Source organism: Alligator mississippiensis, chromosome 3 (genome assembly GCF_030867095.1).
Source record: "Alligator mississippiensis isolate rAllMis1 chromosome 3, rAllMis1, whole genome shotgun sequence".
In the NCBI taxonomy this organism is placed as follows: Eukaryota; Metazoa; Chordata; order Crocodylia; family Alligatoridae; genus Alligator; species Alligator mississippiensis.
Window position 1 is genome coordinate 281152661 of NC_081826.1, and position 22858 is coordinate 281175518.

Sequence of the window (22858 nt, forward strand, 5' to 3'; positions counted from 1 at the left end):
CTTAGAACCGCTGAGTCTTAAACTTTAGATAGTTTCTGCACTGCCGCTTTTGGTTTGCTACTTGTTTATTCTTCCAGGTTTCAGGGCTTGTTTGTCTTTTTAGAAAAAGCAACCCCTGCCCTTCCACCCCCAACAGTTATGTAATCTTGTACCCAAACAAAAGCAATATATTGAAAGTTTTAAACATTCACGTACTATAGAAAAATATAGGAGTGAGGAAGTTGGAAAGATGTCTCAGCGCTTGGCATCCAGGGCTATGTAGACAGCATGTAATTCAAGAGTTCTGTCTTTACACCCACTGTTTTGCAAAATCTGATCTAAATTCGACTTCTCCTTCTCTCATTATATATATATAGATTGAGAGAGACAACTTGAATTTGGATCAGATTTTATAAAGATATGTAGGCACCTAGAGATACCCATAGCTAGTCACTGAGATTTACAAAATAACCTAGTTAGGCCTTTAACTGTCAAGGTATACAGCAATCAATTGAAGAAGTCAGACTGATACACAAAAATATATTGCTTTCACAAGACCACATGAAGGGAGCATTTCCTGAGACACAGAGGTCATCCTCGGCCTCATGTAGGACACAGAAGATGAGGAGTCTCAGGGTGATGTTCCAGGTGCCTTTTAAACCATTCTAAAGGCACTTAAAATTGAAGCATCCACACATTTATGGGTGTTAAACTGTGCTAAGTACCTTCTAAGTGTCTTAAAGTTAGGCCACCTTGAATCAGGTCTACCTAACTAGGGAATTGTTAGTCAGCTTCATGGAGATAAATGAACCAAACTGCAGTCTTTAAGCATCCCATGTATGGCTCCCAGTCCCTCTCCCCCTGATGACAATCTTCCCACCTTCCCAAACTCTACTGCCCAGAGGGTAGTACTGGCCACAAGACAACACCCTCTGTGCCCCCATTGGGTATGGCCCCAGCCCACATGGTACCACACTGCTGGCTACAAGGACCCCAAGAGATTCAATCTGAGCCTCTGGGCTGGGGGCCAGTCAAGCAGCCTTCCCCACAGAGGCCTATGCCTTTACTCCACATCCAGGCAGCTCACCTCTAGCCCGGAGGATTTGAGGGTAGGGGCACAGGAGGCTTCCCTACCCCAGCCTCCTGCATACCTGGGGAGGAGCAGAGAAAAAGGGCACACTAGTGCCAAGTGTGGCAAGAGCATGGAGCTCAGATAGGCATGCTTCCTCAGGCTCCAGGCTCTTGCTGCTATTAACCCCCAGCTGCTCCGCTCCTCAAAGAGGGACAGAGTCCTGGTTGGCCATGGCCCTACTCACTAGGCCTCTAGTGGCAAACACAGCTGTACAGGTCAGAGACAGCATTAAGCCATAACCTGCTCTGAAACTGTTATAACTTTAAATTATTCTAAATCTGTTGAATGTTAGGCACTGTTAAAGGTAACAGTACCCTCACTTATCCTTTCCCCTTATCTTCTCCAAGGTCAATTATAATGACTGGTCGACTCTTCATAAAGGGATAAAAATGTTCACAGTGCTCTCCCACTTAAAAATGATCATTTACTAAACCACGTAGCATAGAACTGGGAAACTAACATCCAGCTTGTTTAGAACCATTAGTGAACCTGCCCTACTATTGTTCCAATAAGGAAATCTTAACTACCTAAAATGAGCAAGCTGATAACATAGTCTGTTCTATTAACATTTTTGATTCAATGCCCAGTTGGAGTCAAGAGTATTCTGTACACTTCTCCAGACTAAGAAGCAACCACAGTTATTTGATTCAGAATCTTCCCTCCCTTCCTGCAGCTCTTGTGCATATTTTTGGTAGCTCACAACCCTAAAAGGTGACTTAAGTTCCTCTTTACCCACCTGCTCTTCTCTCCCAGTGATGGCTTTCCTCTCCCCACTCTCCTTGCAGGTGGTGGTGCCAGAACCAGAGTTGCTGAAGTTTTCCTATTATGCTTTTATTATTATTTTACACTTTTTAAAGATCGTATGCTCCAGTGGGGTGCATTCCTTACAAACTTTTTATTATTTATTCACAATCTCAGTTATTACATAACCATTTCCTCCTGTAGAATCCCATAATTCTGGTTTCCAAAAGGGAAAAGATGGGTCACATCTTCAGACCAGCTGATGACTTGAGCCGAGAATTTGAAATCTTTGCCCCTTGTGTACAAACCTTACCCTCTTCTTCTACCCTCTATTGGAAGCCTTAGGTAACCAATACCAAAAAGTACAACTTTAGAGGGATAACCGTAAGCATGTAATAAAAAGCCAAAAACTCAGGCTGTTCAAAAAAAAATCTGTCATCTGGTAGAAAGAAGTTACTAGCATATTTTAGACTGCTGGGAAAAAGTCTTTTCTAAAACAGACAGATGAAGAATGTTTATTTTTGTTAATTAAGGAAATGCTCTGCATATGCTTCTGTATACAGACCTCCAAAGTTAATGGAGACTGCAATTGAGCTATACTAAGAAGGAGCAGAGCAGAAAGGTTAAAAGCTACTGTAGATATAGAATCACTGTGCAGATGTCTCTGTCCATCCAGCTTTCTAGGTTTGGGGGAAAGGTTTCCAGCAGGTGATATGGTATGAAAAACTTCAACATGGCCTCTACCCTCCAGGGGTCAAAAAGCAGGTGAGAAGTGGAAGGGGGCTGGAGAGCATGGAAAAGAAAAATCTCGGAACAAATCCTCAGGTTTCTGAACAAAATACCTGCTCCTGTAGTTCGTACGAGGGAGGGTACAAAGGAGGGCACCTGACAGTCAGGAAGGCTCCCATCCACAGTACTGACACTTGTTTTAATTTAAAATGCTCACACATTCCAGATGCCTGCTATTCCTACCCTTGTTCATGTGTTTAAAAAAGCCTCTAGATATATACAGCAAATGACTGTAGTTATTCAACATGCTTGAAAAAGGAACCGCAGTCTCATCTCTCCAGTTCTTCTGGCTGCAAAATCCTTCCTTCAGCTGCTTTGAATTTTCAAATGATCTTAGTCCAATTATGAAAATATAATGTGATGCAAGGGCTGTAAGCTCTGCTTATGGAGAAATAAATTAGAACTCATTGTTTTTGTCACAGGAAAAAGAAACAAATAAACATATTTGGACACTAGTTTTAGACTGAATCGAATGAGGCGCAATAAGTACACCAAGCCTTACAAAATCCAAAGTATTGCCTTTGAAAGGTGTAAGTAGTACACTGTAAACTCACTTTACCTTCCTAAAATTCCTCAAGGAGTTTTATGTGGCTTGTTATTAAAATTTTTAGTCTGAATAAGACTAAGGAAGAACTGACTCCTCACATGTTCTAAATGAAGCCTGTGAAATAGTTGAATCATTTTTATTTCTCATGTGCCTTGAAGTGGTCAAACTTTACCAAGATGGAAAAAAAATAAAAGCCAGAAGCCTTCCAGGCAATGTAACACACCTCTTTCAGTACATTACACATGATGAAAAAAAAGCAGCATGTCTTTGAAATCTTATCACTTAAACTTTACTGGCAAATGTCTCTGTTGCTGTACAAACCCTTTAAGAGAAAGTCCATCCGTATCCTTCGATTGGTTTGGCTACCATTTAAACACCATTTTAAAGGGACTGTCTACCCCCTTAGTGAAACTGGTAGTACAGCAGGAATGCTACTGTGGTCTGCCACAGCCCAACCTGGCAGTCCTAAGATTAAACAGATACTTTCTGCATTATTTTATCTGGCATTTCTCTGATTTGTGTCATTAGGTGGGTGGCCACTTGTCAGTAGCAGAGGGAAGCTGTTGGCACATGCTTCTTTTTCTTTTAAAAAGACATCCAGAGATTGTTATAAGTGTGATTATAGGTATGCCACATATGTAGTTTGGTAGTTACTCCATACAATGAGATAGAGTTTTACAACCACCGACTCTAATGAGAAAGCTAGCTATTATATTAATGTGCTTCTCAGCTACCAAGATATAGGGCTGATTCAGAGATTCTAACCTGAAGAAAAGATATATGTTCTGTCTTTCTTACCTCTTCATTCAGATTCCAATCTATTAAATTAAATTATTTTGATGAACAAAGTCTTTTAGGATTACACGTCATACCCACTGAAGAAAAAATGTGGTCTTAAATGCTCAGAGTCCACATGTGTATATTTGCCTAAAAGGCTGATTTTGCTAAGTACAGTTCAAAGATATTAAAACTGAACACATCAAACAATAAAACCAACGGCTGGTGAATTGGCCAAGTCTGCCAGTATCAGCTTGTTTTCATACAATAGCCCCTTATTCCACTCAACAGTTCAATTCCTCTCTTTGAAATCTTGCTTGTTAGATCAGGTGGCATCCAGCTGCTGTATCTAGGAACTGGCTGTATTTGTTTTAAAAAACCCTCTCACAAACCTGAATTTGCACTTGCAAGCTATGTCTACATTAGGTATCTTTACCTGAACCTTCCACTGTTGCTACCATCAGAATACCACCACTACTAGACAAGTTACTAAACAAGTACTGCCATTTTAATGCTAAGAGTTGGTCTATACAGAATACTTCTTCAAATACTGGCACCAACATTTTCTAAAATAAAAATACTTTCATTTTTGATCATTTTTGTTTATTTCAAAACAATTTACCTAAATTTAAAAAATCTACCAGGGGCGGTGAAATAACATAAAGTCATTCCACATGAATTCTTATTATTATTCTATGCAGCCAGCAAGCTGAAAAATCAGTTGTTTGCACAGCTCTAGATTTGACCTCTCTCTTATACTTTATAGTATTCATGAATATTACACTGATGTTTTCCTATTCACTGATTAAACCCCAGGAGGCAATTACAGTTCCTAACCACTCAAACAGAGTCCAGATTAACACACACAATTTCGCATACACTCCAACATGAGGCCAAAGGTTGCTGGCAACTCATCAACTAGAGCACGAGGCTATTAGCATATTTCCTCCAAAATGGGTTTCCTTACATTAAGATGATGTGAAGGCTTCTGATTCTTGCAGTGAAACAAAAAACATTCTGTGAAACTCAAGCAGTTTTGTGACTTCGGTGCTGGGTCTGGGTCAAAAAAAATCCACGAGATTGCATATATTCCCACATAAATTGGGGGCTGTGGGGGAGGAGTGAAGGGGAAGACACTGCAGAAGTGTTGATACCAAAACCAAAGTCTTAATTAAGAGAAACAAAATAATAATAATAATAATAATAATAATAGCATTGGTTTCTTATAAGCATCCACATAATTTTACAACTTAGGGAATAGTGTAATACTTACCTTGAATAAACATTTTCCCAGCAGACCACTGAGGGGATAGTTTGAACCACTGTATCAAACAACACTGTAGTTCTTACCAATCACAGAAGTCTCTCAATAACTAAATCACTTTCTCAGTTTAAAAAAAATCTAGAAGAAAATTCAAGCAGATGTGCAGCAGATAGCAGATCAGCAACAATAAACTAATGGTCAAAAATAGCACTTAAAGCACAGAGGAATGTACAGCAGTGGCAGAACACCCAATGGGGGTAACAAGAAATAAAAGTTTAAAACCATTTGCAACTCCATTGTTCATAACATGGAAGGCAAGAACTATCAGAACTGTTTAAAACTGTGGAAGGAGTATGGAGGAAGAAATGGCAGATACAACCACAACCACAAGGCAGCAACTCAGCAATGAATGAAAAGTAGATAACTAGTACAGAACTAGTACTCAGGTATAAAACCTGAGTACATTCCTTGCTTTATGCTTTACACAGCATACCTCTAACAGATCTGTGCATATATATTTATACATTTATAATAGTCACACTAAAGAAGGGTTTGTGTGTGTGTTCTGTTTTTTTACCATTCAGTATCATTTTTTCTCTCACAAACTGCTCTGGCCACACTCTATTAGTTTGCACTGAGTTCAGAGAATCACTAACAGAGTAAATGAACTTCTATACAGATAAGGCATTCAAAATAGATAACTGATTTCTTGTATCTTTTAGCTGAAGGTTATAGCCTCATATCCCATTTATGTGGTTAGGTAGCCCATGTATAGCACCTAGTAACCCCTGCAAAGTCAGAGCTTCTGGCAACTTTACTGGGTAGACCAAGAATTAAGCAGGCAAAAAGAGCATGTTATTATCTTACCCCTACACAAGGTCACTTCAGGTCATCGCTGAGAAACATTGTAGGATGTTTTGAAGCAGCCATGCTGCTACTGCTTATGCTGTACCTGTGTGGAATACAAAGAAAAGATCAGGTTTCCCATTCTGACTTTATAACTCAGCTGTGAGTTCAGGACTCACTAGTTACAAGATCATGCCAAATCAAAACTTTTTTTGTTCTATATTCATCTCTTGAATATATTCTCTGTTGAATGTACTCTATATTCATCTCTTTCATTTTGCAGCTAATATTAGCATAGAACAGAAGGTAAGAAATGAATTGGTCTTTGAGAGAAGTGCAGGTCCTGGAGCCTGTCCTCATGGTTTTGGTTTTCTTCTTCAAATATGGAACTTGATTGGGAAGGATCATGTGACTGAACAAATGTACAACAGCCTGTTAAGGGATGTAAAAAAAGGAGCCTTCATTTTGGGAAAGGGTAAGGTGAAGGCAAAAGCTAGCATTTTAAGAGTAGACCCCACAAGGTGCTTAGCTTGAGGAAACAACAAAACTGTAATGCTGCCAGTGCAAGAGGAGAAAAACCAACAGGGACAGAGCTCGAAACAGAGTGAGACTCATAAGGACTCATTGACACAATGAGAAAAAAAATACTTTGTATACAGATGAGTAAAAGATAAGCCCTACTAAAGGGCTGCTGAACCGCAGGGAAGGCTAAAAGACTTGTGTCCGAGCTGGACTGACATTCTGTTATTACCTGGGACTTCCCAAAAACATTTGCTTGAATTGCAAGCCTTGTCCCTGTGAGGACACCAGGGAGGCACCCACAGCACCCCAAAACAGGGAAGATATGAGGACTGTGGGACAGCTTCTAATGATAACACATATTACTTCTGTTGAAATCTCAAATCAATAGCACCAAAAAAAACCCTCATCTCAAAATTGCAAAGGTGACTCAAACCTTCTTAATAAATCAGCACAAGAAGAGAGGACTGTTCCCAACATTATCAGTCACAGGCAACACACAAAATGGAAAAAAAAAAATCTTCCAGAACAGAGTCCCAGACCTTATCACAATTGCTTCCTGACAGGAAGCATGGATAAACAAGCTGAGTCCAAAGCCAATCAAAGACTAGATTGGAAATCTTGTTTCTTGTTGCTCTAGGTATCAAAATAGGAAGTAAACAGCTTAGAAACAGTGCTGAGAATTACTGTGAGGAAGTCCAGCTTCCTTTCATTGCACTTGCTAAGTTTGCTTATCTTAAACGCTCTCAGCACCACCCCCATTGCTCACTGAAGTCAACAAATGCTCCAATGGCTTTTTCATAAATTATATTTTTTCAGACTTTGAACTCTGAAGATTTTTTTCTACAGAAACAGAATAACAGAATACAAAAAGACACAGAGGCAGGACCCAAAACTAATGCCTAAATTGCCTTAACAAAGTCCAGATATGGAGCCAAATTAGTCCTTCCATCTCTAACAGGAAACAAACCTGAGCTGCATCTATTTAAACCCATCTGTCCTGAACCCAGTTTCTGCACCTTGAGTCTATCTTCAGTATAGAAAAATATAATTTTTTTTCTAATCAGCAAGGACCCCACTATGCTTACAGATAAGCATGATGGGCATGATGGGCTCTAAGGTGCAATCCACACAGTCACGCCTCCTGCCATGCTACATGGGAAGAGCGGAGTTCCCACATGGCTGGGAGGCCAGATGCTATAATCTCCTAGTCTCAGGGGTGCATGAGGCTCCTGTGCCCAGTAGCCCTGTCAGCCGGGAGCTCCCAGGCTCAGGGGTGTGCATGAACCCCCACCAGTTGCGAGCTCCAATCAGCTAATGGGCTCCCAGCCACAGGGGCCTCTGGCCAAACTTTTAAATTAATGGTATGATAGGAAGCAGTCACAAATTATTCCAGCTATTTTGTGAAATAACTTTGTAACTTATTCTTTTTTTATCACACCATCAACTGATTGAACGTTTGGCCAGGTCATAGGCGATTCCGTGGGGAGGTATGAGGAGGCACTTGCCCACCCTCCGTCCCTGAGAGTGAGCGTTCCAGCTGGTAGGGGGGCACAGAGAGTGCTTGTGCAACCCCTGAAATTGGCTCTGCTGGCAGGATGTTGGCACTTACACCACCCTCAGTTTTACCCTGCTGGTGCCTCCCCAGACTCGGGAGGCACCAGTTGCCCATGGGCCAGGTGACCAATTAAGGCATGATTAACTAGTTAATCATGCTTTAACTTGAACACATAGATGGGGCATAAGATTCATATTAAGCAGGAATCCAGGTTTTCCATTACTCATGGACAAATGGAGTAAAGCATGGATTTTTCCTTTTACCAGAGTAAAAAGCAAATTTCTCATTTTAACAGAGAAACCCATGGATTTTGTAGTTTTGCAATGAGCTCTCTGCAGCAGGCAGAGTTCCAGCCTGCAGGGGGCTGGGGGGAGCAGAAGGAGGGCAGTGAAGCAGGGGGCGCCTAGAGAGGCAGCCTGGAGAGCAGCTCTAACAGGTAAGTGTGGTGGGGTGGGAAATTGAGGTCCCCATGAAGAGGGAGGGAGTTGGGCACGGCTGGGGCTGGGGCTGCACCCAGCCAAGAGTGTGTGAAGCTTGGGGCCCAGGGCCACAATATGAGGCCACAGGGTCTCAGCAGGGAGCAGAACAGGGCTCTCGGTGGCTTGTCCAGGAGGTGGAGGGGGAGCCAACTCCCCACCACTGCACACACTCCCAGGGGGCAGGGGGGACCCATGCCCCCCAGATCTGTGCACAGAATGGGGGCAGGCTGCCCACTACAGGCTCGGGCCCTGCTGCCCTCCCCAGGGGACTCCACAGCACAGTGGGTGCAACCAGGGTTCGAATTACAGGGGAGCTTGAGGTGGGGGGGCTGAGCCGTCCCCCATAAGAGATAAGAGCCCCCCTGTAAAATTTAAAAATCATAACCTTGGGGGGGGGGGTCTCTGATTTTATTAGAGCATCATGATGGGTAGCCCAATAGCTTTGGAGAAGCCCCCCAGAGCCAAAGTGTAGTTTGAACCCTGGCTGCAGCCCAGTGCTGCAGGGCAAAGCAGTGCTGTGCAGAAAACTCATTGCTGTTGTGAGCTTTGTGCTGCCCTGGCAAGGCGCCCCCTGCACTTGTGGCAGCAGCAGGGGTGGTGACACAGCATTGTGCCCCTTGCTGCTGCCGGGTATGCAGGGGATGCATCGCCAAGGCAGCACAGAACTCACAGCAGCAATGAGCTTTCTGCGCGGCCCCTCTGTGCCCTGCAGCTTCAGGTCACACCCATTGCGCTGCGGAGGCCCCAAGGAAGGGCAACAGGGTGGTAGCCCACTCCCACAAACTGTGCCCACCCCACGCACAGATCTGGGGGTCACAGGTCCCACCTGCCCCCTGGAAGTGCACGCAGTGGCAGGGAGCCACCCCCCCACCCCCGCCTGAGCCCACAGCAGGCAGGCAGCAGGCACCGGGGCAGGAGGACTGGGGACTAGGCTATTCTCTGCCTTCTGCTGGCAGTAGGGGGCTGTGGACCCGGGTAGCTGTGGCAGCTGGGGGCCCCCTCCAGTAGGGCTGGAGGCGGATGGGGGAGTGAGGGGCTTTTCATTTTAATCACAGATTTTGGGGTTTTATCAGAGACCTTGCAGCTTTGTATCAGAGAATTTGTGATTTTTTTTTATCAGAGAAAACCAGGATCCCTGACAATAAGTGTCCACACTTCCAAAAGGATATAGAATAATTAGAAAAGGTACAGAGAAGAAGAATATGAATGATCAGGGGCACAGAGGGGCTCCATGTGAGGAGAGAGTAAACAGGCTAGGATTTCTCAGCTTAGAAAACAGACACTGTGGGGAGGGGGACGTGATAGGGGTCTATAGAATATTAAATGGTACAGAGAAACTAAATAGAGATTTATTGTTTATGACCTCTCAAACTACCAGAGCAAGGGGACATTAAAGGAAACTATGAGGTGGTAGGTTTAAAATTACCAAGAGCAAGTTATTTTTTACACAGCACATAACTAACTTGTAGAACTCATTCCCAAACAATGTGGTAGAGGCTGATAGCTTAACCCAGAACAAAAGGGAATTGGACAACTTCTTGGAGGTACTGAATGTCATAGACAGGTGTGCAGCCTCTCTGAATCAGAGCTTTCCAAACCTCTGAATGCTGGAGGCTACAACAGAAGAGTGGAGTGTGGAAGGTTCTCAACATGCCCTGTTCATCCTCACTCTCAGCATCCACATTTTGCAACTGTGTGAGACAGGATACTGGGCTTGACAAATGAATGGTCTGACCCAGTAAGTGGCATTTCTTGTGTTTTTAACTCTAGCACATGTTTTGCATGCACAGTCAGCAGACCTAAATATGCTACAATTCAACATTCTGGGAACTAGGAAATACTGTATTCCTCAACAGTATGCTACTTGTATCATTTTCAGTGTTTCCATTGTATCTAGTGGAAAAAAATAGCAGAACCATCTAGTGACCATAAGTTACATCAAGTTAAATGATCTTTTTAGGATATCTTTCAGTATGTTTATTTTACAACCCAGGGGAAAGGGGGAAAAGGGGTGCTAGGGTTTCAGCAGTAGTGGTTCAGGTACCAATAGCAGTGAAGATGTGACAGCATGGGATCTGCAAGTCTGACCAGAAGACACCCAGGTGCCAGCCTGTGCTGAAACCCACCCTACCAGGGCTTCATAGGTTGTACCCCAACAGCAATCTAGATCACAGCACAAGGAGGAGTACCTGATCTAGCTCTATCATTTCCTCAGACTAAACTGCATACAGTGATCACATCTGGAAATCCTTGCACATGCAAATAATGCCTTTGTTACAACAGTCCTGCTGATTTCAAATCCCACCTCTCAAGACCTATTCCTGATGTAATTCCTAACAAGAAATTAGCCAGCTAATGAAGGCAGGGGTTGAACTGCAGTCAAGAACAGCAGAATATAACAGTTCTTTAAAAACAAAAAACAAACTACAATTTTGAATCATTTTGGTCAGCCAAGTTGTATAACTGCTACCTACATAAACAACTGATCTGTTTAGCATTGTTATTCCCCTGACCCTGCTCCGCTCTTTCTCCTTGTTTTGTGCATCTTCCTATGCATTTATACAGGACATTGCACAATGGTGGTCTGTCTCTGCTTGCAGACTTTGGGTGTTGCTATCTATAGTTTACTACTGTTTACTACTGATATTTGTGGCAAGGCTGTAGCAAGCCTGGGTTGCAGCAGGTTTTGTGTCACCCGCTGGTGTCCTGCCCCAGCCTGCTTGCCTCTCAGGCCACCTGGTACTCTCTCCCGGCTCTCCTGCCATGCCTTGGTGTTACAAGTTATATGTGCAGGAGACTGTCCTTGGTTAATCAGGTTCCCAGTCTGAAATTCCTTTGCTGTGGTGGATCATCTCTTTTCAAGTCTAGACTGGGTAAACCTGTGTTTGCCTGCACAGCCAGTCCTGGGCCATGGGCATCTGTTCAACTCTTGTGCTATCTATATATATTGCCTCTCTACTGGGATTACCCAACAACACCTACCTCCCTCACCAAGCAACAGTTTAGAGCCTCACCTCAGGTCTTACGGTGTCTTTGGGCTTCACCACAGCCCCAGAGTTTGTGGGCCTCTTGGGCCCTTTCTGATGGCCCTTGGACCAGGCTCTGGCCCCACAGAGTTCAAACTACTCTCCCTCACTTTTTGTAGCCTTCACCAGTCAGACTAAACTTCAGCACCTTTCCCAGGGCCATCAGTAGCTTCCTTCTGCGCCTGCAGCCACTCCCAAATGCATGCAACAAAGCACATATCTCCAGTACCGAACTCCCTGTAGAGCTCCCTCTCTGACCCTGGAAGGAACCAGTCCAAGGCCCCCTCAGCAGGTCTGGGCTTACAAAGTCCTCACCCTCTCTTCTGACAACCTGACTGGACTCTCTCTCACCCAGCAGGCTGCCAGCCCTTTCTCATGACTCTCATTAGCAGAGTCTGCAGGTCGGCTCCAGCCACTCTCCAACTAGGGCCAGTTGTCTAGTGGCTGGAGTCCTGCAGCTTCTTTGCTCTGCTGCCTGGCTGCACTCCCAGTACCTGGGGTAGGGGCAGCAGTTTCCTCCAGAGTCTGTGGGAACTGCTGGGATCTCAGAGAGTACTGGAACCGCCCTCATTAATATGCATTGAGGCTTCCTAAAGACACTGGGTCTCTCTCTGGTCTTCCTCTTCTTAGTAGCAAAGTAAGGGGGCCCTGTTACATAGGGCTCAAAGGAGTTAGTTCCAAAGGTCTGAAACTTTAAATGAAGTTCAAGAACCTTAAATTTAGGCTTCACATTTAAAATACCAATTTAACTAAAATCCTCAAGCATATTTAGTCAGGTATCCAGGTTGTAACCATATTGGTCTAATGGCAAAAGCAATCAGGACTTGTGGTAGAGGTGATATCTTTTATTAGATTATAAAAGATATCATCTCTACCATGAGTCCTGATTGTGCAAGCATATGTATGAATTTCTGCTTGAATTAAGAGAATGTTTAGGGGTTGAAATTAATTGAGCAAGGTTTCAATAGTTTTGAAATAGAGTTTCTGACTGTAATTCAAGGAAGATCAATTGTCTGGGCTGCAAAGAGACTCGAGCTATCTGCAGTTTTGTGCTCATTTAATGGCTATATTTTTTATTAATGTCACATGAACGCTTGCAGTGGAGAGTAGCTTTACTACACAATTTTCACTCTTTCTTCTTTCACTTTCAAATGAAGCATTTAAATGTTTCCCACGCAAAATATAATACTGAACAAAAATTAGTTCTGTTGAAGCAGCACTATGGTTTTGCTTACATGCTCATTTTAAGTTTACTTCTTGATCCTAATTTAATAGTTATAATTTCACTAGTTTTCATTCAGACAAGATAGAAGCCCGCTAGTGGCAACATCTCTAATCTCCCCTGACATACATCAGTGGTTCTTAACCTTTTTAGATTTGAGGCACCCTTAATAGCCTCAAGGCACCCCTTGGAAAATGCCAGCTCTTAGTTTTCACTTTTTTTTTTTATTTGACTACAGAAAAATAATAGAGCAATTCTACTGTTGCAAAGAATTCAGAAAGGCCACAACAGGTCAAAATGTTTTTAACACTATGGATTCCTATTTGAAAACTCTAGGTTTATCTTATTAATCATGTTTGCACACTTAACATTCGTGACACTCCGTGGTACCCTTGAAAGGATCTCAAGACACCCTAAAGTACCACAATACCCTGGCTGATAAGCTTCAGTGTACGTTAAAGGAGACTTTATAATTAAAATAATATTAAATCCTTGCCTTAATCAAACCTGGTTAGAAAGTCTATTAAGTTTACTCCATGAATAATATTTGCATAGTTGAGACCTAATCCATCCTTAGGGTGCATTAGATTTTATTTTCATATCTTGAAATATACCTTAAGTCCAAATGCTTAACCCCCTAAACCATTGAATCTTTTGCCAGGGAATTTAGTTATTTGGACCAGCCAAAAGACCAGATGGATTTTCATGTAAGTAGAGAAATTCCATTTTAAAAAGGGATCTACAAGAAGAGTTGTCAGTTAAGATTGGATCACTGTATCTCTATGCTGGTGTAGGGATCTGTAATGTTAAAACTTCAGACTGAAATCTAGTTCTTTGCAACACTACTAGCATGTCTAAAAGGATCCACAAGAACATCTACTCTGCATATCAGAGCTAAAGCACTCAATTAAAAAGGAACATATTTCTAGGGAGCAGGATATATGTAGTCAGAGAAGGTCACATGATAACCAGGTGAAGTCCAAGAACTGGGTTCACAGTAAACTGAGCACCTATGCCAAAGAAGTCAAGGTACACCAGGAGTAAAAGCCAGAATTCCCCAAAAACCAGTCAGGAGCAAACACCAAAGTCTTGACCCAGACTGTAACACTGGCTGGGGCTAGCTTTTAAAGGTTGGAGTGGGTTGGGCCTGTTGCCTACAGTCTCAGAGGAATGGTCCCAATTGCCCTGATTGGATCCAGGGCACTGATCTAAGCAGGTGGGGCTCCCTTCCCTGCAGCCATGGGTGCCTCCTGAGTCGGGGGGGGGCACCAACAAGGCATGACTGGGCTGGGGGAGGTCCCCCAGTGGCCGGTCACTGAGTGCACCGGTGCCATGGTGGTGGCAGAAGTCAATTTTAGGGGAGAGCCAATTTCAGGGGGGGCACTAGCGCTCTCCATGCCCCCCTACCAGCCGAAGCGCTCACTGTCGGGGGGGACACTAGCGATCAAAGGGGGGGCACATGCCCCCATGCCCCTCCTACACATCACCTATGCCTGCAGCCTCAGGGAATGGATTGCCTTGACAATTCACTTGTGATGAGCTGGGCCCTAAGCCCTAATCTGAGCTCGTTGCACCTATGACAGCAGATCTGGTCACAGGAGGCACTATCTATGCCATTGTTAAAGAGTGGGGGATAAAAAGTCTGATAGCAAAAACAATGCACTTTTTAAATAAGTCCAAAATTAGAAAAAGTACTGAAAGTTGTCGGGACCGAGGGGCGGTCTAAGGCTATGGCCAGTAGCCCGGACCATCAGGTGTGATTTTTCCACGACGGAGTAGAGTTAGGCACGGAAGCGTGTTGGTTTTATAACAAAAGCTTTACTTACACTGCCGATGGTCACAGTGTAGGGAGGAAACTTGCTTGAGTTGCAGTTGCAGACAAACAAACACAAGTGAGATCTCTTCCGAACCGCACCGAACCAAGACTTTGGGTGTTGCTATCTATAGTTTACTACTGTTTACTACTGATATTTGTGGCAAGGCTGTAGCAAGCCTGGGTTGCGGCAGGTTTTGTGTCACCCGCTGCTCGTCAATGTACGACCCGATGGTCACAGTGCAGGGAGGAAACTTGCTTGAGTTGCAGTTGCAGACAAACAAACACAAGTGAGATCTCTTCCGAACCGCACCGAACCGAGACTTTGGGTGTTGCTATCTATAGTTTACTACTGATATTTGTACGACTCCACGAGCGCTTTTTCACACAGGGGAATACGTCAAATTACACTATGACAGGGAGTGGCTAAGAGCTGATCAGGCCTCTCTGTCCTCCTCCAAGACACACGCGGAGTTTGCTAGGCTCCACAGCGCACTCAGAGTTCTCCACGAGATGGATGTGGAGTCTTCCAACTTGGGCGGAAATGCTCTGACCTCTTATATGGCTAGTGAGCCAATTGCTAGCCGCCACGTAGGAATAATTTAGAATCAGCCAATAATGGGGTATGAATTTGCATGTGTGTGGCGGGAATTCTTTGCACCGGGGATTTCTCTCTGCAGCTGAGAAATCCACCGTGCAAAGAAAGCTCCATGTGGCGGGAAAATTCCAGTGTGCCGAGGCACTAAAAATCATTGGGTTATGACAAAAGTAAAATCTCAAAACTTTGAGAAAGATTAAATTTCAGGCATGTATCTTCAATTAGCAATCTACTGAAAACTATCCTAATGCAGTCATTCAAAAGGTGCAAATCCCACCTGAAATCACAGGGTGACGAAGGTATTTAATATTCACTCACAGAGTGATACTAGCAAAGTTTTCTACATTTCCTGTACAAGGCATGAGTTGGTATAGGTCTGCTAGAGACAAAAGGAAATCACATATAAGGGAGGCACCTTTACGTTCTTTCGGGACTTAAAAATTAGTGCAACCCTGTAAAATACCCAGCAGCCAGCTCAAGCAAGCCAGAAGTTCCATAGACTGTTTTATATCCAGGAAAACTAAACTATGACAAAGGTGAGTTATTTGTATTTATGGCGGAAGGAGGAAAGTCATTCATTTCCCTCCTGAACTTGGAGATTATAAAAATGAAAAGCACGAGGAACAAATGGTGTAGATGCCACTTCATGGTGAATAATAAAAACTCAGGAAGCAGAAGTATTTGGCATTCAATGCATGAATCCTGAGAGGCTACATGAAGTGATGTGCTGCCAGTGTTCTAGTGGGTTCCCACACAAATATTACCCACCCGCCCCTGCCTCACAACTTGGAACAATCCCCGAGATAAGCATGAGTGTTGCACGGAAAAGTGGAAGTGCGGCAGTTTATTCTTTTTGTTACCCTTCCTAATTTAAAAACAATAAAGCTGCTTTTTCATAACCAAGGAATGAAGCCAGGCAGCTTGGCAAACCCACAAGAGGTCTGTCAAACCCTCTTATCCTGCCCTCCACCACTTTCAAGCTCTAGAAGGTTGTTTGGGGGCACTGACCCTGATCGCTTCCCACAGAACGTGAGGATAGGGAGTCAGTATTCAGTTGTTGATGATGAACCTTGGAGGTGTTCTGGAAGCCTGATAACCCTTCACACTTCCTTCCCATTGTCCCTTCATTTTCTACCACCTCTAGGAGCTTTGGGACGTTCATGGCAGATCCCACAAATTCCAAGCAAATTTCATGAGCCTTCAGGGTCACTACTTGTCCACTCCCTGCCCGGCACCATTGAAGTCTGAGAGACACTCTCCTCTCCCATGTCTCCTTTATACAAAGAGGCTCACAAGAAATCCCCAAAGCTACCCTAAGGCTAGGGACACACATTACACATAAACCAGTTAAAATGATCAGAAACTGGTTTAAACCTGTAACAGAACAGATGTTCAGTGCACATAAACCGGTTTGAAAATGGCTGAAGCTGGTTTGAGATAAACCTGACTGAATGTAGTATCAGACTTAACTGATTTGGGTCAAACCAGTTTATGCAATGTCTGTCCCAGACCCCTTGGTGGTTTAAGATAAATCAGACTCCCCTCACATCCCAGCATGCTCTCTGGGCTTGGCAAGGCTCTCTGCTCCAGATAAGGGCTGGCCCCTCCCCTCTGCTCCCTGGCTGGAACTCCAGCAGAGACTTGCAAGCACAGAGCATCTGCTTGGCTTCTCCCTGTTCAGCAGGGATTATTCTCCCCACCCCTCTCTGCCTTACACAGACACCTCAGCATTAGCTAGCAGATGATATGCTGGCTACAGTCATGTGCTGTGAGAGGCAAACGCAGACAGGCTTTTTGGAGCGAATCAACAGGAAGCTTAATGTCCTTCCTTGGAAAACCTGTTTAGGAAGAGCTTGGAGAAAGGCTTTGTTTTTTTTAATTGGTTGATAAACACTGAGTTAGGGGTGATGAACATTCACTGCTGGGATGGGCCTGGTAATAGCCCCCTCAGCTCAGCCTGGCGGAAGGGAAGGGAGGGCTGCTCTAGCACCCTCTGGCTTCTAGCCTGAGCCACTGCAGGCATATGCCTGCATTTTTGGAATGAAAAGGAAACGTCTATCCACCTCCAAATTAATTGAAGCTTTTCAGGTTAGACTAACCTGCAAAGATGGAATCAATTCAAGCTCAGGCTTTCTGAATCTCTGTCCCTAGCCTAAAAGCGTATAAATGCTGACACTAAGCTGCCAAGATTTGCATAGGCTGGTGTGATATTTCTCAACAACCAGAAATAAATGCTCATTTCCCCTTTCCAAGGACCCCTAAACAGTGAGGGGATGCTGGAGGCTTGGGGCATTTTGGACAGTACGGCAGACTAGAGAAGCAAGTGGGATGAGGGTACAGCAGGAGCTGGACTGTTAAATAGTGGAGGCTTCTGCTTCCTATACACTAAAACTCAGTCTCATGCCTTCCTCATGACAAGTGTGATAGGAGAAGCAAGCAAGCATTGCAGTTGGTTTATGGTGCATACATTCTCACACACGCACAAGTTATCCCCACAGGTAAGGTAGCTGAAGGCAGGTAGTTTAGTAGCAGCTTTCAATGAACTGAAGGGTGGTTACAAAGAGGGTGGAGCTGGACCGTTCTCAGTGGTGGCAGATGACATAACAAGGAGCAATAGTCTCAAGTTGCAGCAAGGGAAGTTGAGCTTGGATATTAGGAAGAACTCTGAGGAGGGTAGTAAAGCACTGGAACAGGTTACCTAGACAGGTTGTGAAATCTCCGTCCTTACAGGTTTTTAAGACCTAAGTAGACAAAGCCTGGGCTGGGACAATAGAGTTGGGGATGGCACTGCTTTGAGCAGGGCATTGGACCTTCTGAGGTCCCTTCCAAACCTCATTTTCTATGATTCTATCAAGTCAAAAGTAGAAATCATCTGCTCAGTGGTGTTTCCCTAAGAGTCAGCAACCAAGCCCTGCTATTCAGGCTTATCTGGAACTGCCAAGCTCAGTTTTGCCATTCCTTTCCCCACCTGCTTTAATGCTCCCCTTCTCCTCTGATTCCTGCTTTAATACAACTTCCTATAATGTTTCAATATCATCTGACTCACCCTGAAAATTGAACCTCATCTCTATGTACATTCTACAATCTGCAATGGAGGCACATATGTACGCACACGCACAGAGTCCAGTACATATAGCAATTGCCATCTCACTTCCCAGCCTCAAGCTAGGATCCAGAAAGAAAAGAGTATTTTTCTAAGTCTGGGAGCACCCTTTTCTTTATGCCTTCAGTAGCACATAGCTTGTTCAATTAATATTAATTTGAGGTGTGAACCAGCCTACATAGTTATCAGTTTTTATATTTCAAAGTTTCCGTTTACAAAGAGAAAGGATTTTAAAAAGTGACATTGGTTATTAATTGAATTTCCTTTTTTTTAATTACATGCCCCCCCCACAAGTCCTTTCCACTAATTAAAAGAAAATACATAAATAAATAAATACATAAATAAATAATAGCACATTCTGCCACCCTAATCATTACCACAAACCAACAAAATAACCGGTCCACATATATTATTGAGAAGGAGCTCCTAACCAAAACATTTCCAGCAAACAAAAACAGTTCTTTCTTCAACTACCTCAGCCCCCAAAATTCACTTAAAACAGGTGGGTTTTTTAAGAAGCTTTATTAACATGTTTGTGAGCTAGTGAGGAGGAGGGTGCTAATCCCTATGATGAATGGCCTTCATATAAAATGTCTTGCTAGTAACTCCCACTATTACACTCTTGGGACTCAGACATAGGACATCTCCACTGATCTCAGCTTTAGCAACAGAACATGGAGTTGGCAGTTTTCAGCCTAGTAAGGAAATAAGTAAGGTATTGTTAGGAACATATTTTTAAAATAGAGCTGGTTGAGAATTTTCTGACAAGACAGGTTTTGTTACCTTCCCTTTTGCCCTCTCCACTTCAGAATGAAGATGTAATCAAAACTGAAGCTTTTTCATGGGACTGCCAGTTTTGATACATTTCAGCTGGGGAAAAGTTTCTCAGTTCCAGAATAGAGTTTGGAAGGCAGGAGAAGCTAGAAGACAGAAAACCATGCCAGACTAGCCAACTGCTCTGTGGTTAGGAGGTAGAAGATATAGCTCTAGCAACAAGTCCTTGCTCAGACTGGTTCATACCACAGTCTCCCACAAAATACCCTAACCACCAAACTATTAATTACCGTGAGGTCTCACTTTTTTCTATAGGAAAGAGATCAACATTTTTCTTAAGTTAGAAATAAATCAGCCAGTCTTAAGGCTGTGCACTAAATCTATTCATCCAAAGTAAAATTTCACAAGAAATCTCTTGGTAGTAAAGTCCAACACTCCTTAGAAAGCCTAAACTAACTGAAATCAAAATGATATGCTGGAAATATGAAACAGACCAAACCGACTAACATCCAGCGTCAGAGGGACTTCATGGCACAGTATATCCAAGTGTGAACTGGTCTCTCAATTTCAGCTTGTGCTACCCACTGTCATCTTCACTCTAAGTGCCAAACTTGTGGTGTGTTGTTCATTAGCCATTATGTATGGTACCACTGCTTTTAGTTTTGGGTCCCTATTCAGAACAGCAAAGTTACCAGCTATGTGGTATGTGTTAGTTGTGTGGTAGTGGGGCAAAGTGGAGCTCCCTGCCTAGCCACAGTGCTAGATTCCCCACTTGCCTTTGGACACACCACCCACCTGACTCACCTGCCCCACCTTGTTCTTAATTAATTAAGATGGGAGGCTGCCCATTCGTGCCCCGATGCCAGGGGACACTATCTGCGGCTCTGTATCTCCCCTACATCGCAGCCCATGCCTCATGAATGGCATCCGCTGATGTTAATCTCACCAGCCTCACACTGGACTCCAGAATCCTCCAGTTCGGACCCCTCTAAGATCCCTCCATTCCAGCAGCATACCCCGCCTTCATTCGGGCTGCCTAGCTCCCTGAAACTATTGCCCCTCTCAGGCGTGGTCCCCCCAGGACCTTTGGCCACACAGGCCCTGGCCTCACCTCCAAGGCCAGTTGGAACCCCAGGCCCTCAGCTCTGGGCACCCCTCATGGTGGGCCCCTGGCCCTTTTGATCATTCTGGTCCTGGCCCCAGCATTCACCGGTTGAGGGTATTCTGCCTCAGGCCTCAGCCACTAGCCCCCTCACTCTCTTGGGTCTACCTTCTGGCCCCTACTAGGGGTTATCCACCCAGTTGTGAGAGCTGAGGTAACTCACACCATGACTGGTGTTCCAGGGTCTCACAGGGACTCTCACTCCCCCCCAGAGCAGCATGTCATTGTGCTCTCTCTATAGAAACATACTGGGCTCTCAGACCTCTGGTTTTCCTCCCCCTTCACTGGGGTTCCTCATCTCTGCCCCCTCACTTGGGGCTCCACACAGCCCCCTCACTTGGGGCCATGGGGCTTCCCTCCCCAGTGGGCTCAGGTGGCCATAGCCATGCCTGGCCACAACTACTTTTCAACAGGATCTTGCACCCCACAGGGCTCAGGAGGCCGCAGCCGTGCGTGGCCCCAACTCCCAATTCTCGGGGTCTTCCACCCCCATAGGGCTCAGGTGGTCATAGCTGTGCCTGGCCCCAACTGCTTCCGGTGTTACACAAACCCACCCAAAGGTAAAGGCTAGGGTTAAGGTGCTACTTCTCGTCTTTCACTGGGGTGATAACTGGCCTGGCATTTCCTGGGGGCTCCCGCACCACTGAGAGCCCCACCAGGCCACCCACTCCCGGCAGAGTGCAGTTTTAGGTCATGCCCAGGACCAGGAGCCTCCAACCATCCCCTACAGCTCCTGCCCTTACCTCCAGGTTGTTCCATGCATAGGAGCCAGGGATCTAAAATGACTGCCACAATCAAGCACCTGCTGGCTGCTTGGCTCAGGTCTTAAAGTGGCAGGCACCAACAGCGCCCTGCCACACACCTTCCCCCTTAAAATGGTACCTGGGGAAGGTTTCTCCTGCTGCTCTTCCAAAGCAGGCTCTCCTCAGAGCCCGTGACAGCCCTCAAGTGGCGAGCACCCCCAAAGGTGCTCCACCACCAAAGGTGCTCTTTCTCTCTCATGTTAGTCCGACCCCCACTGCTCTTGAGTTGCAGAGAAATAACATTTGTGGCAACGAGGATAGGATCTTCATTTGTATTGGTTCCTGGAGCCGCAGAACAATAAGATCCAGAACAATAAGAAAATACTTTTATATTACTATATATGCACTGAAGAGACTTCATATGATTATCCAGTTCGACTCACAGCTGCTGCTGTAATCACAGCAGAACAGTTGGCAAGAGTAGCAAAATGATACCAGCAAAGTGTGTGCAATACAATCATTTTCAGGATTCATGGTAGAGGTGATATCTCTTATTAGACTAACCAGATTTTTGCAAAAAAATTTCTTTAATTGCAAGCTATCAGGCACAAACACCCTTTTTGAGAATTTTTTTTGCAAAACTCTAGTTCCTCTAATAAAAGATATCTCCTCTACCACAAGTCTTGATTGCTTTTACCTCTAGACCAATATAGCTACAACCTAGATACTAGGGCTGCTCAAAGCTTCGGTTCCTGATTCAATTCGGCAAAGATTCAGCCCGATTTGGTGGCCAAATCTCTGAATCTGAATCGAATCAGAGGACCCTTTAATATCTTTGAATCGAATTCAAACCCTGCGAATCAATTCAGAGATTTGGACATAGACACAGCTTAAAAATTTTTTTCTACATACCTCTAGGTACCAGGCAGCTCATGAATGCTGTGATGCTGGGGCGCATGGAGTGTCCCACAGAAGCAGGGGTGCTCCCCAGCATGCTCAGCAGCAGACCCGGAAGTGGACCTGAAGCACTTCTGGTCCACTTCCGGGTCCACCAGGTAGCACAACAAGGGGGCCCCCATGCCCCTCTGGCTAGGCAACTAGTTCCTCCTGGGTCTGAGGGTGGGGCACCCAGGGTCCTCCTGTCGCTGATTGCCGAGCTGGGGTGTGTGGGGGGGCCCCCAGTGTGCTGGTGCAATCATTTTAGAAGTCTAGCAGGGCAAGGTACAGAAGGAGAGCAGCCATTATAGGAGAAAGAGTACCCTGCTGGTCACAAACAGGGAAGAATTTGGTGGGAAGTATAGCAGCAGATGACAACTTGGACAGCAGTGACCACGAGATGATTGAGTTCAGGATCCTGAGGAAAGGAAGGATGGAGAGCAGCAGAGTAAGGACCCTGGATTTCATAAAAGCAGACTTTAACTTGCTCAGGGAACTCATGGGCAGATTCCCCTGAGAAGCCTGAGGGAGAGAGAAGTCCAGAAGGTCTGGCTATACTTTAAAGAAGCCTTACTGAGAGTGCAGGAACAAACCATCCTGATGCACAGGAAGACTAGCAAGTATATGTCCAGTTTTCCTAAATAATTCCTAAACCGTTCCTTTGCCACTGTTGGTTGTCCACCTTCTTCCCAAACTGTGTTGCCAGGTGTAGTAAGTCTGGGACCTGCCCTTGTCTGTGAAGATTAAGGTGAAAAAGGCATTGAGTACTTCACCCTTTTTTGCATCCTTTGTCACTAGGTTGCCTTCCCCATTCTGTAAGGGACCCACACTTTCCTTGATCTTCCTTTTG

The 22858-nt window shown here is 44.6% G+C and overlaps 1 long non-coding RNA gene across 1 annotated transcript in view; it reads right to left on the reverse strand.

Annotated features, from left to right (window-relative positions):
* LOC132249165 (uncharacterized) overlaps window positions 1-22858 on the reverse strand; it is a 353785-nt gene that overhangs the window by 243996 nt on the left and 86931 nt on the right. The window contains exon 3 of the long non-coding RNA XR_009460572.1: window positions 6097-6181. This is a non-coding gene — a long non-coding RNA (uncharacterized LOC132249165). The remainder of the gene's footprint in view (window positions 1-6096; window positions 6182-22858) is intronic.